Source organism: Glycine soja, chromosome 17, assembly GCF_004193775.1.
Source record: "Glycine soja cultivar W05 chromosome 17, ASM419377v2, whole genome shotgun sequence".
NCBI lineage: Eukaryota > Viridiplantae > Streptophyta > Magnoliopsida > Fabales > Fabaceae > Glycine > Glycine soja.
In genome coordinates, this window is record NC_041018.1 from 28,752,991 (window position 1) to 28,764,263 (window position 11,273).

General features: G+C 39.3%; 1 non-coding gene across 1 annotated transcript; it reads left to right on the forward strand.

Annotated features, from left to right (window-relative positions):
- The first annotated feature begins 10,673 nt into the window (after nt 1–10,673).
- On the forward strand, nt 10,674–10,780 carry LOC114394281. The gene has a single exon (XR_003662687.1). It is a non-coding gene; the product is annotated as a small nucleolar RNA R71 (small nucleolar RNA).
- The last annotated feature ends 493 nt before the right edge of the window (nt 10,781–11,273 follow it).

Genomic DNA, 11,273 nt, shown 5'->3' on the forward strand with positions numbered 1-11,273 from the left:
CCCTAATTTCGTCCGGGGACCTTTGCTTGGTGGCGTGCAACTTTCATTTGACCATTTTGAGGTACTTGGCACCCATCGTTAGGCAATTCGTAAAGTTCCGTGACATGCTGGAACTCAAAAGGAAGCATCGTTGCACAATTCATGAGGTTCCGTAACATTCCGTAAGTCAAAAAGGGGATGATTATGTAATCCGCAAGGTTCCGTAACATTACGGAAAGAAAACAAATATCGTTACGAAATTCGTAAGTTTCCGTAACTTTACGGAAAAAGAATCACCAAAAAAAAAGGCAAGGGGTGTATTTAGTAAAAGTAGGGGTGCAAATAGCAACCAGGCCCACTTGGGCCCTCCAGAAGATTCCTCCAGAAGGAGGTTGCTTCTGGAGGAAGCCACCTTGCATGCCTGAGCGAGCTGGGTGGCAAGCATCTCCCCCATTTTCCTATAAATAGGGGAATTTCGTTCAGCCCTCCTGGTAATTCAAGAATCACTTGAAATTAGTGAAAAAAATTGGTTCCGTGAAGAAAATCCGAGCGGAGGCACTTCCGTAACGTTTTCGTGGGGATTTTCGCGAAGATTTTCAGCCGTTCTTCGACGTTCTTCGTTCGTTCTTCATCGTTCTTCGGTCTTCAACCGGTAAGTTCCCGAAACCGAACTTTTCAATTCATTCTATGTACCCTTAGTGGTTCTCATTTGTTTTTTTTTTCATTTCATTTACTTTCCGTACCCCCTTTTGACGTGCTTTAGTCATTTGCTTAAGTCATTTTCTCGCCTAAATCAAAAATAAAATAAATTTCCACCGATCATTTGAGTTGTAATATCCGTTAATTTCGTTTAAAATGAAATTCGACCGTCCGGTCATGCCGTAACCACGTTGGAAACCAAAAAGAGGTAAAATAATAATATAATAATCAAAAATATCTTTTAGTAAAATAAGCCAAAAAAAATCGATCGGACGTTTCTCTTTGGGATTTTCTTTTCTTAATCGAATCAACTAATAACCAAAGTGCAACTAAAGGCTAAAATCAATTCATAAACCAAACTTTTATCATCGCCTAAAAATGGCCATTTTCAAAGGTCCAAAGCCTTGAAATGGTCTTTTCCGCTTTTATCGGTTAAGTGTAAATTTCTAAAGGCCTAAAACCAACATGTAACTTTATTAACTCTTTCAAAAAAAGAAAAAGAACATTAAATGGTCCAATGCCTTAATGTCTTCTCTCTTTTCAAAAGAATCGAAAGTTTGTTTAATGGTCCAACGCCTTAAATAACCTTTCATTCAATAAAAAAATATATCGCAAAAAGGATAAAAACAACTTAACCAAACACTTTGTTCACAAAGAACTACGTAGGTCTGATTTCCTTATTGCAATTAAAGAATACGTAGGAGCAAGGGAAACACCCTCGTCGACCGCAAAAAGATAAAAAATATAAAAAGGAATAAAAACGTAAAAGGAAACCTAAAAATTGAAGTCATGTTTGCATATTTAATTAAAGGCTGTCGTCTCTTGTGACGGACGCGTGGGGTGCTAATACCTTCCCCGTGCGTAAATACAACTCCTGAACCTTTCACTTAAAGTTTGTAGATCACGTCTTTTCCGGTTTTTTCGACATTTTCCTCAAATAAACGTTGGTGGCGACTCCGTGCGTATTCTTTTCTTGGAACATGCACCCGTGAGTCACGGGTCGCCCTCCCGCCGAAGGGTGGGTTGCGACACACCTCATATCAATTAATGTCATCAATAAAAATATCATCAGTAAGTCACATTCCACATATACATACATATATAGTTTATGCCTGAGATTCACACTCCCCAGGTCTTCAGACAACACAAGTCTAATAAAAACAATAATGTCATTTATCAATTATAGATGTATCGCGTCCCATTAGTCAAAAACATTGTTTTTCTTGAAAACCAGCATGCAACAAGGACAGGTATACGTCCTCGTAGTTAGGTTCCCTGACCCCAACTATGGTATTAAAAACTGTAAATGATAATAAACTCCCTTCACCTATCTTGAGCTCTCCGTCAGTTCCTTTTTGCATTGCTCAGAGACCTCTCTCGTTCACGCTAGTCAGTCCAAACGGAAGGTTCTATATACCAAATTGAAGGAAATTTAGTATAGATTTCAAAAACAAGGTTAATAACAATATTTGGAGTCAAATACCCTTTTCAAAACATAAAGGGCTGAGGGGTGTTTCAGATTCTACTAAAAGGAGACGTCATTTTGAATTTTTGCTCACACCAATGTGACCAGGGTTCAGTGAAGGTCACGAAAATAAAATCAATGTTATAAAAGGATAACTTCTACAATATCTCACTGTCATATCCTAATTTCGTCTAGGGACTATCATTTGTTGATCTTTTGATCCTTGCTAGTCGACTTATGATGTTGAATTCCAGTTACAGTGTGAAACAGATGATCATTCAATGTTTTGGTCAAGAATGCAAAAGATACCAAAAGGGAGGGGCAAAAGGATCATTTTAGGGGGTTTCTGAACCCTGGCTTGCCTAGGCTAGCCTCTGGCTCACCTGGGGCCCAAAATAGCTTAGTGGTGAAGTAACCAGCTCGCCTAGGCGAGCTAGGATACTTCAGGTTGAAGCAACAGCTCACATGGGCGAGCTGCCATGACCCCTAATTCCATCTTTCGTTATAAATAGGCGTGAGGGAGGCTGAGTAAAGGGTTCCAAGGTCTAGGCATTGAGAGAAATCAGAGAGAAGAAGAAGAAAGAAGAGAAAAATGAGGCTGAGGTGCTATTGAATTGCGATCGTAATCGACTTCTACATCGTTCTTCGTTTGTCATCCGGTTAGTTTTTGTTTTAAGGATTTGAATGCGATCTATGCACCCTTAGGGGTCCTCGTTCTTGTTTTGTGCATCTTCATCTCCTTATTCTATCATCAATAATCTCATTTTCTTCTTGTAAAGTAAGTTTTAACCAATCATTAGTGTCGCAACTTATCTTAAAAAAAGGATTGAAGGTTAATAAGCAAAACCAAAATAAAACCAACTCATAAACTTCTTCATTTCATCAAATATTGCTTGAGATTATTTCAAGGTCCAACTCGTTAACGACTCTCTCTCCTCTTTTTCAAATTTAAAAGATCATTTCAAGGTCCAACGCCTTAACGATTCTCTTTGTTTTTCAAAGTTTAAAACATCGTTTCAAGGTCCAACGCCTTAAACGACTTTTGTTCGTAATTAAAATCAATCTTTCAAAAACATAAAATCAATGTAACACACAAACTTTCTGATCGAGGCCGTACCCGAATCAAATAAACATGAAAATGCAGTAACTAGGAAGTGATCCTAGGTTGTTTCCCAACGAGCAATGATAAACAAAATGTTCATAATACACTTGCAGTAACAGTAACGATTGCGGGGGGGGGGGGGGGGGGTTGTTTGTTTTGTGATTTAAAGGACAGAACAAGTAACTTGGAATACGAAACTACTAATATTAAAAATGGGTTGTTTCCTCTGATTCAGAAGCCATTCTCTTATCCTGGGTTATGGAGAATTCGTCCCTACCAGTTAACCACTTAATCCAACCCTATTTCAATTTACTAAGCGAAAATCAACTTAGGGTTGTCAATACGTGATTAGGCAACACATACACCAGTTAGCCCTTCGTCCATTAAGCATGAACGCAAGTTAGGCTCAGAGGCAATTAATCGAACACGAAGCGTGCACTGATTAATGTTCATGAATTTGGGTTAGCTGGTGAAGGGGAAACTGCCAGGAAGCCACATTATAAACGAAACCTCAAAGAGAGTTAGGCTTCGTCCTCAAAAGGAAACAACACCAGAAAATCTAGCCTTCCATAGATTCAAATAGAAAGCGCAAATGAAATTAAAAGCAGAAACGTAAATGAAAGTAGAAGAAGAAACAAGAACGAAATTGTTATTAGAAGCAGAAAATGGAAAATTGCATTAAGAACGAAACAGTAGCATTCAAGAAGAAAAACGTAAAACCCTAAACAAAGCTCTGAATAATGAATAACATAACCGAATAGCCTTGCACGAATCCCAAGGCTACTATTTAAAAAGAGTCACTCAAAGTCATTGGGCCCTATTACAATACTCTGGCCCAAAACGAAATAAACACTGAACCACATAAAATAAAATTGTGAAATTTCCAAATTAGAAATTAAGTCTAATGTTTCATTAATTCCTGAAATTAGATTAAAAACATCAAATTAGCTAAATGAGCCCAAATAATAAAACTGCCTAATTAATTAACAGTTAAGACCAATCAGTAATTAAAATGGTGCTAAAAGGGTTTAGAAAATAGAAGAAAATGATGGCACATCAAAATCCCCCATACTTAGCCTTTTGCACTCCTGGGCAAAATGAAACAAAGAACAAAATCCAAGGGTATCAAAGAGAGACAAACGAAAACATTCACATATTTCTCAATGAACATCAAGGAATGAAAGGAATGGGTAACATCTAACATAAGGAGATTCGAAATGTCAAGACATTCATGAAAATCATCCAAGCATCCCAATCATGGCAAAATAGTTAATCAGCTCAAGAATGAAAAGTGATAAAGCCTCACAAGATATACACTCTATCTCTCAAGTGTCTAGGCTACTATTTACCCTCAAAGCACCCATGAAAACAAACACCACATAAACTTGGCAAGATTCTAAAATTGACAATCAACCCATAAACACAAGCACATGAGGATCAAAAGGTCTTTTAAGGATGTAATGGGGCCAAGGACAAGGTATGGAAAAATATGGAATAAGTGGCTGAATCACAAAGGAATAGATGAGCAATGGGGAATAAGTGCATATTAAGAAAAAAAATTAAGAAAATAAAAAGAAGTAAAGATAAAATTTAAACATAAAGATTAGAACCAAGAGTCTCATCATTCTTTTGTCATTTAAGATCTTATTCACTCAACTTTATTGCTTTTCTTTTTTTTTCGATTTTTTTTTTTACATACGTAGCCTTTGAGAAACAACATCTCATTCAGCATGTCCAACATTTAACCAATATATAATGTACATCAAGTATGGCCCAAACATAAATCATGAAGCATAGCCAACAAACATATTATCCAATGAAACAAAAAACCCCACACTTATTCCCAAAACAATTCCAAAGCTCCAAAATTCCTTAAGGATATGGTGATATCATGGTTTTTCATTTAAGGCTTGTATTGAGCTTCAAAACAAGGAAAGGGAAACAAGGCTCAAAAGGGCTATCAAAGGAATTAATTCAAGGTAAGTCCATTTGGCTAGAAGCTTATAAGAACAAAATTGCCTCAATCATTTCCAAATATGCATGTGAATTAGGAAGCATCAACAAGAATCAAGCCAAGGCTATTGTGCAAGCAATCAATTGGGCAAAACACACCAAATGATTATGATGATGGATGGCTCAAATTCTCACAAAGGTAAACTCATCACTTTCAAATTGAGCTTTCAAAACTATCATGACATGTAGAGGAGAATCAAGGATTTCAAGTCACAAAATGTCAAGACTTTTATTTTCAAAACAATTACCCATTTCTTTTACATATCCTATAATTCAAAGAAAAACATGCAAAGTCGTATGTGCACACAAAATTGACCCAAAATATTAAACTAGAAGTCCGACGAAACTAACAACATTAACAAATTAACATAACTAACAGATTAACAAAATCGACAAAACTAGCAAAACCAAAAGAACACTCCCCCCCATACTTAAACAACACATTGTCCTCAATGTAGCACAATTAAAAGATTAAAAACAATTAAACCATCAAATAGAATCGGACAAGTGTAATAAAAGAAAAGAAGGAGATAGGAAAAGAAGAACTCCCTAAGTCATGGTGGAGGAAGGGTAGGGTGGAGTAAGGAAGTCTCTTCCACCACTATGTCCACTAAAGAAGGGTTTGTGAGGAATGTCTTAAGTCGATGTCCGTTGACCTTGAAGCTCTTATTTGTGGAGTCGCTTTTGATCTCAACTGTACCATAAGGAAAAACATTAGTAACAACAAAAGGACCAATCCACTTAGACCTCAACTTACCACTCATGAGTCCAAGCCTAGAATTATACAATAACACTTTTTGCCCAACCATGAAGTCCTTCTTAACTATCATGCTATCATGGAACTTCTTGGTCTTTTCTTTCCTCACCAGCTTGATCCATAGAGAAGTTGCAAGTCTTCACTGCCCAGTATGCTTTGTGCTCAATTTCCACTGGAAGATGACATGCCTTTCCAAAGACAACCTGATAAGGAGACATTCCTATGGGTGCTTTGTAGGCAGTCCGATGTGCCCAGAGAGCATCATCAAGCCTGGTACTCCAATCTTTCCTGCTTGGCTGCACAATCTTCTCTAAAATTCTCTTGATCTCCCTGTTAGAAATTTTTGCCTGTCCATTGGTCTGGGGGTGGTATGGTGTGGATACCCTGTGTACAACCCCGTACTTTTTAAGCAGGGCATGCATTGTTCTGTTGCAAAAATGGGTTCCTTGATCACTAACAATTGCTTTAGGTACTCCAAACCTGCAAAACAGATTAGACCTGACAAAATCTGCAACAACTTTAGCATCATTAGTTCTAGTGGGCTTGGCTTCCACCCATTTTGAAACATAGTCAACTGCAAGGAAAATGTAAACGTAACCAAAAGAGACAGGAAAAGGGCCCATGAAATCTATACCCCAGACATCAAACACCTACAAAATAGCATAGGTTGTTGAGGCATTTGTTGTCGCCATGTAAGTGTATTTTCTGCTCTCTGACACTGCTCACAAGTGCTGCAGATCTTCCACGCATCTTTAAAGATGGTGGGCCAATAAAAACCACAATCAAGCACTTTGCAAGTTGTCCTTTGAACACCCAGATGACCTCCCGGTGCGGAAGAATGACAAAACTACAGGACTGAGTCAGTCTCATGATCTGGAATGCACCGTCTAATGACCTGATCACTGCACAATTTCCACAAGTAGGGGTCATCCCAAATAAAATGCTTAGCATCACTTTTAATTTTATCTTTTTGGGCCTTAGATGCTATGGGAGGAAAAACAAAAGCAACTAAATAATTGACAATGTTGGCAAACCAGGGAGTAGAAAGAGAGTCAGAAATACTATATAGTATATACAAATGATCATCCGGAAAATCATCCTAAATGGGTGAATCCGCATCCGTTACACGTTCGATCCGACTCAAATGATCAGCAACTAAATTTTGTGCTCCGCTCCTATCACGGATCTCCAAGTCAAACTCTTGAAGCCAGAGCATCCATCGGATCAACCTAGGCTTAGAATCAGCCTTCTTCAACAAGTACTTTAGAGCTGCATGGTCAATATAAACAATAATGCGGGTACCAAGCAAATAAGATCGAAATGTTTCAAGAGCAAAAACTATGGCTAGAAGCTCCTTCTCAGTAGTAGTATAATTCGCTTGGGCAGCATCTAAAGTCCTAGAAGCATAGTATATCACCCTGGGCAATTTATCAATTTTCTGAGAAAGGACAGCCCCCAATGCATAATTTGATGCATCACACATAAGCTCAAAAGGGGCTGTCCAATCGGGTGCCTGGATGATGGGGGTGGTAGTCAGCGCTCTTTTGAGGCAATCAAAAGCCTCTTTGCATCTGTCATTAAAATCAAACTCCACCTCCTTTTGCAACAAGTTGGACAGTGGAAGGGCTACTTTGTTAAAATCCCTTATAAAGCGCTCGTAGAATCCTGCATGACCAAGAAAAGATCGCACCTCTCGCACACAAGAGGGGTAAGGCAATTGTGAAATAACAGAAATTTTTGCAGGATCTACTTCAATACCCTTATTGGAAATAATGTGGCCTAAAACTATACCTTGCTCAACCATAAAATGACATTTTTCAAAATTTAGAACAAGGTTAGTTTCAATGCATCTATTCAAAACTTTTTCCAAACTATCCAAACAACCATCAAAAGATGATCCATACACAGTGAAATCATCCATAAACACCTCTATGCAATTTTCTAAGAAATCACTGAAAATACTAATCATGCACCGTTGGAAGCTACCAGGGGCATTGCACAGGCCGAAAGGCATCCTCCTATAGGCAAAAGTGCCGAAGGGGCAGGTGAATGTGGTCTTTCCCTGATCCTCAGGAGCAATAGTAATTTGCATATAACCAGAAAAACCATCAAGGAAACAGTAGTGAGATTTACCTACCAGGCGTTCAAGCATCTGGTCAATGAATGGCAGGGGAAAATGGTCCTTTTTGGTAATTTGGTTCAGCCTCCTATAGTCAATGTAGACTCTCCAACTGTTCTGCACCCGAGTAGGAATTAGCTCCTCCTTCTCATTTTTGATCACTGTGAGGCCGGTCTTCTTCGAGACTACCTGGACGGGACTCACCCATTGACTGTCAGAGATAGGATAAATGATTCCAACTTGCAAAAGCTTGGTTATCTCCTTCTTCACTACATCAAGAATCACTGGGTTGAGTCTTCTCTGTGGCTGTCTTACTGGTTTAGCTCCATCCTCTAAATTTATTCGATGCATACATGTGGATGGGCTAATACCAGGAATGTCCGCCAAGGTCCAGCCTATAGCCTTCTTATGCTTCTTGAGAACAGACAACAACTTCTCCTCTTGCGCATCAGCAAGGGAGGCAGATATAATCACTGGAAAACTTTTGCTATCATCCAAGTAAGCGTATTTTAAATTTGATGGCAGAGGCTTCAATTCTGGTGTGGTCGGCTGGATAGTGGTAGAAGGAGATGGTTTCTCAGCCTGTACCTCATAAAGAAAGTTAGAGGTATATGTACTTCCTGAAACATGGTTAGTCCTATCTGACTCTATATAATCAATCTCGAGAGGTAAAACACCACCACCAGACATGCAATCAATATCACTTTCAGATTCACTCTCAGCATCAAATTCAGACATATGATCAAGTACAATTTCTGACTCAATGCATGAAGAGTGAGAGGCATGCAGATTAGAGTAAAGATCAGTCATGTATTCATCAACAACATGGTCAATTATTTCAGCACGACATACAGAAAGATCTTCAGATGGGTATTTCATAGCATCCAGAATATTAAAATGAACAGTTATATCACCAAACTCCATGGATAGTGTGCCTGCATAAACATCTATCTTAGTTCTAGCAGTTTTCATAAAGGGTCTACCTATAATGATGGGAACTGATCCTTGAGAAAACCCATCCTCCATATTCAAAATATAAAAATCAACAGGGAAAATCAGTTCACCAACTCTAACTAAGACATCTTCTATGAAACCAACAGGATAGGCAACACTTCTATTAGCTAAATGAATTACGACATCAGTTGACTGCAAGGGACCTAGAGATAGAGAATTAAAAATAGACAGAGGCATAACACTAACAGAAGCTCCTAAATCTAGCATGGCATTGTCAAACTTACTATTCCCTATAATACAAGGTATGCTGAATGTACCTGGATCTTTACATTTTTCAGGAATTTGGGGAACAGATTTACCAATCAATGCAGAGACATTTCTGCCCATGCTAATTCGTTCACTTCCTTTAAGCTTCCGCTTATTAGTGCACAGCTCCCTCAAGAATTTAGCATATCTTGGAATTTGCTTTATTGCATCCAGCAAAGGTATGTTTACCTCTACTTTTCTAAATGTTTCCAAGATCTCTTTCTCTGCCTCTTCCATATTTTTGTTGGAAACTGCTCTTGGAGGGAATGGAAGAGGAGGGATGTGCTGCTTCTACAAATCAGACTTACCAGTGGAAGATTCACCTGCACAGAAATTGTTAGGTAAATTTTTGTCATCACCTTTTTCTGGAGTAGAGTGAAGTTTAGCAGGTACATTTGCAGATGAGGAAGGTGCTACAGGTTGAGGTCCTTGACACTGCTTTCCCGACCTCAATGAAATGGCACTAACATTTTTGGGATTTTGGGACTGTTGTTGATTTAATCATGTAGCCAATTGTCCCATCTGATTGGTTAAGCTCTGAATGGAGGCTCTGGTCTCTTGTTGAAACTGCATGTTCTGCATGGTCATTTGCCTCACAAGTTCTTCGAGGGAAGGTTGCGGAGGAGCCTCAACTGTTGGTCGTTTCTGGGGCTGTTGCTGTTGTTGGATTGGTGGAGGAATGTATGGTCTGCTTAGGCCAGCAGCATTTTGGAAGGAAGGAGCAGGCTGCTGTTGTTGTTGCTGAGGGCTAGACCATCTGAGATTAGGGTGATTCCTCCATCCAGGGTTGTATCTGTTGCTGGAGAGGTCATAATTGTTCTGTTGTGGTTGATTTTGCTGCTGAGGTTGAGGAGGTCTATTGTAAATGTTTGCAGCATAAGCTTCGGGCTGCTCAATTGCTCCAGGTTGCTGCATGGAAGGGCAAAGGTCTGTATGGTGGTCAGCAGAGGAGCATAAACCACAGACCCTTGTGACAGGTATAGATTTCTAGTTCAAGGCCAGCTGGGTTACCAAGTTAACCAATGCATCCAGTTTGCCTTCAAGCTTCTTAGTTTCAGATGATGCAGCTGAGTTTGTAGCTACCCCATGCACTCCTCTAATGACTATAGCATCATTTTTGGCGCTAAACTGCTGGGAGTTGGAAGCCATCTTCTCAATTAAATTTTTGCCTTCAGCAGGAGTCATGTCTCCAAGGGCTCCACCACTGGCAGCATCTATCATACTTCTCTCCATACTACTGAGTCCTTCATAAAAATATTGGAGAAGAAGCTGCTCCGAAATCTGATGGTGAGGGCAACTGGCACATAGTTTTTTAAATCTCTCCCAGTATTCATACAGGCTCTCTCCACTGAGTTGTCTAATACCTGAGATATCCTTCCGGATGGTTGTGGTCCTGGAAGCAGGGAAATTTTTTTCTAAGAATACTCTCTTAAGGTCATCCCAGCTAGTGATGGACCTTGGAGCAAGGTAATACAGCCAGTCCTTTGCCACTCCCTCTAAAGAATGAGGAAAAGCCTTCAGAAATATGTGATCCTCTTGGACATCTGGGGGTTTCATGGTGTAGCAGACAATATGAAATTCCTTCAAATGTTTGTGTGGGTCTTCACCTAACATGAACTAACAGTTAACCACTTAATCCAACCCTATTTCAATTTACTAAGCGAAAATCAACTTAGGATTGTCAATACGTGATTAGGCAACACATACACCAGTTAGCCCTTCGTCCATTAAGCATGAACGCAAGTTAGGCTCAGAGTCAATTAATCGAACATGAAGCGTGCACTGATTAATGTTCACGAATTTGGGTTAGCTGGTGAAGGGGAAACTGCCAGGAAGCCACATTATAAACGAAACCTCAAAGAGAGTTGGGCTTCGTCCT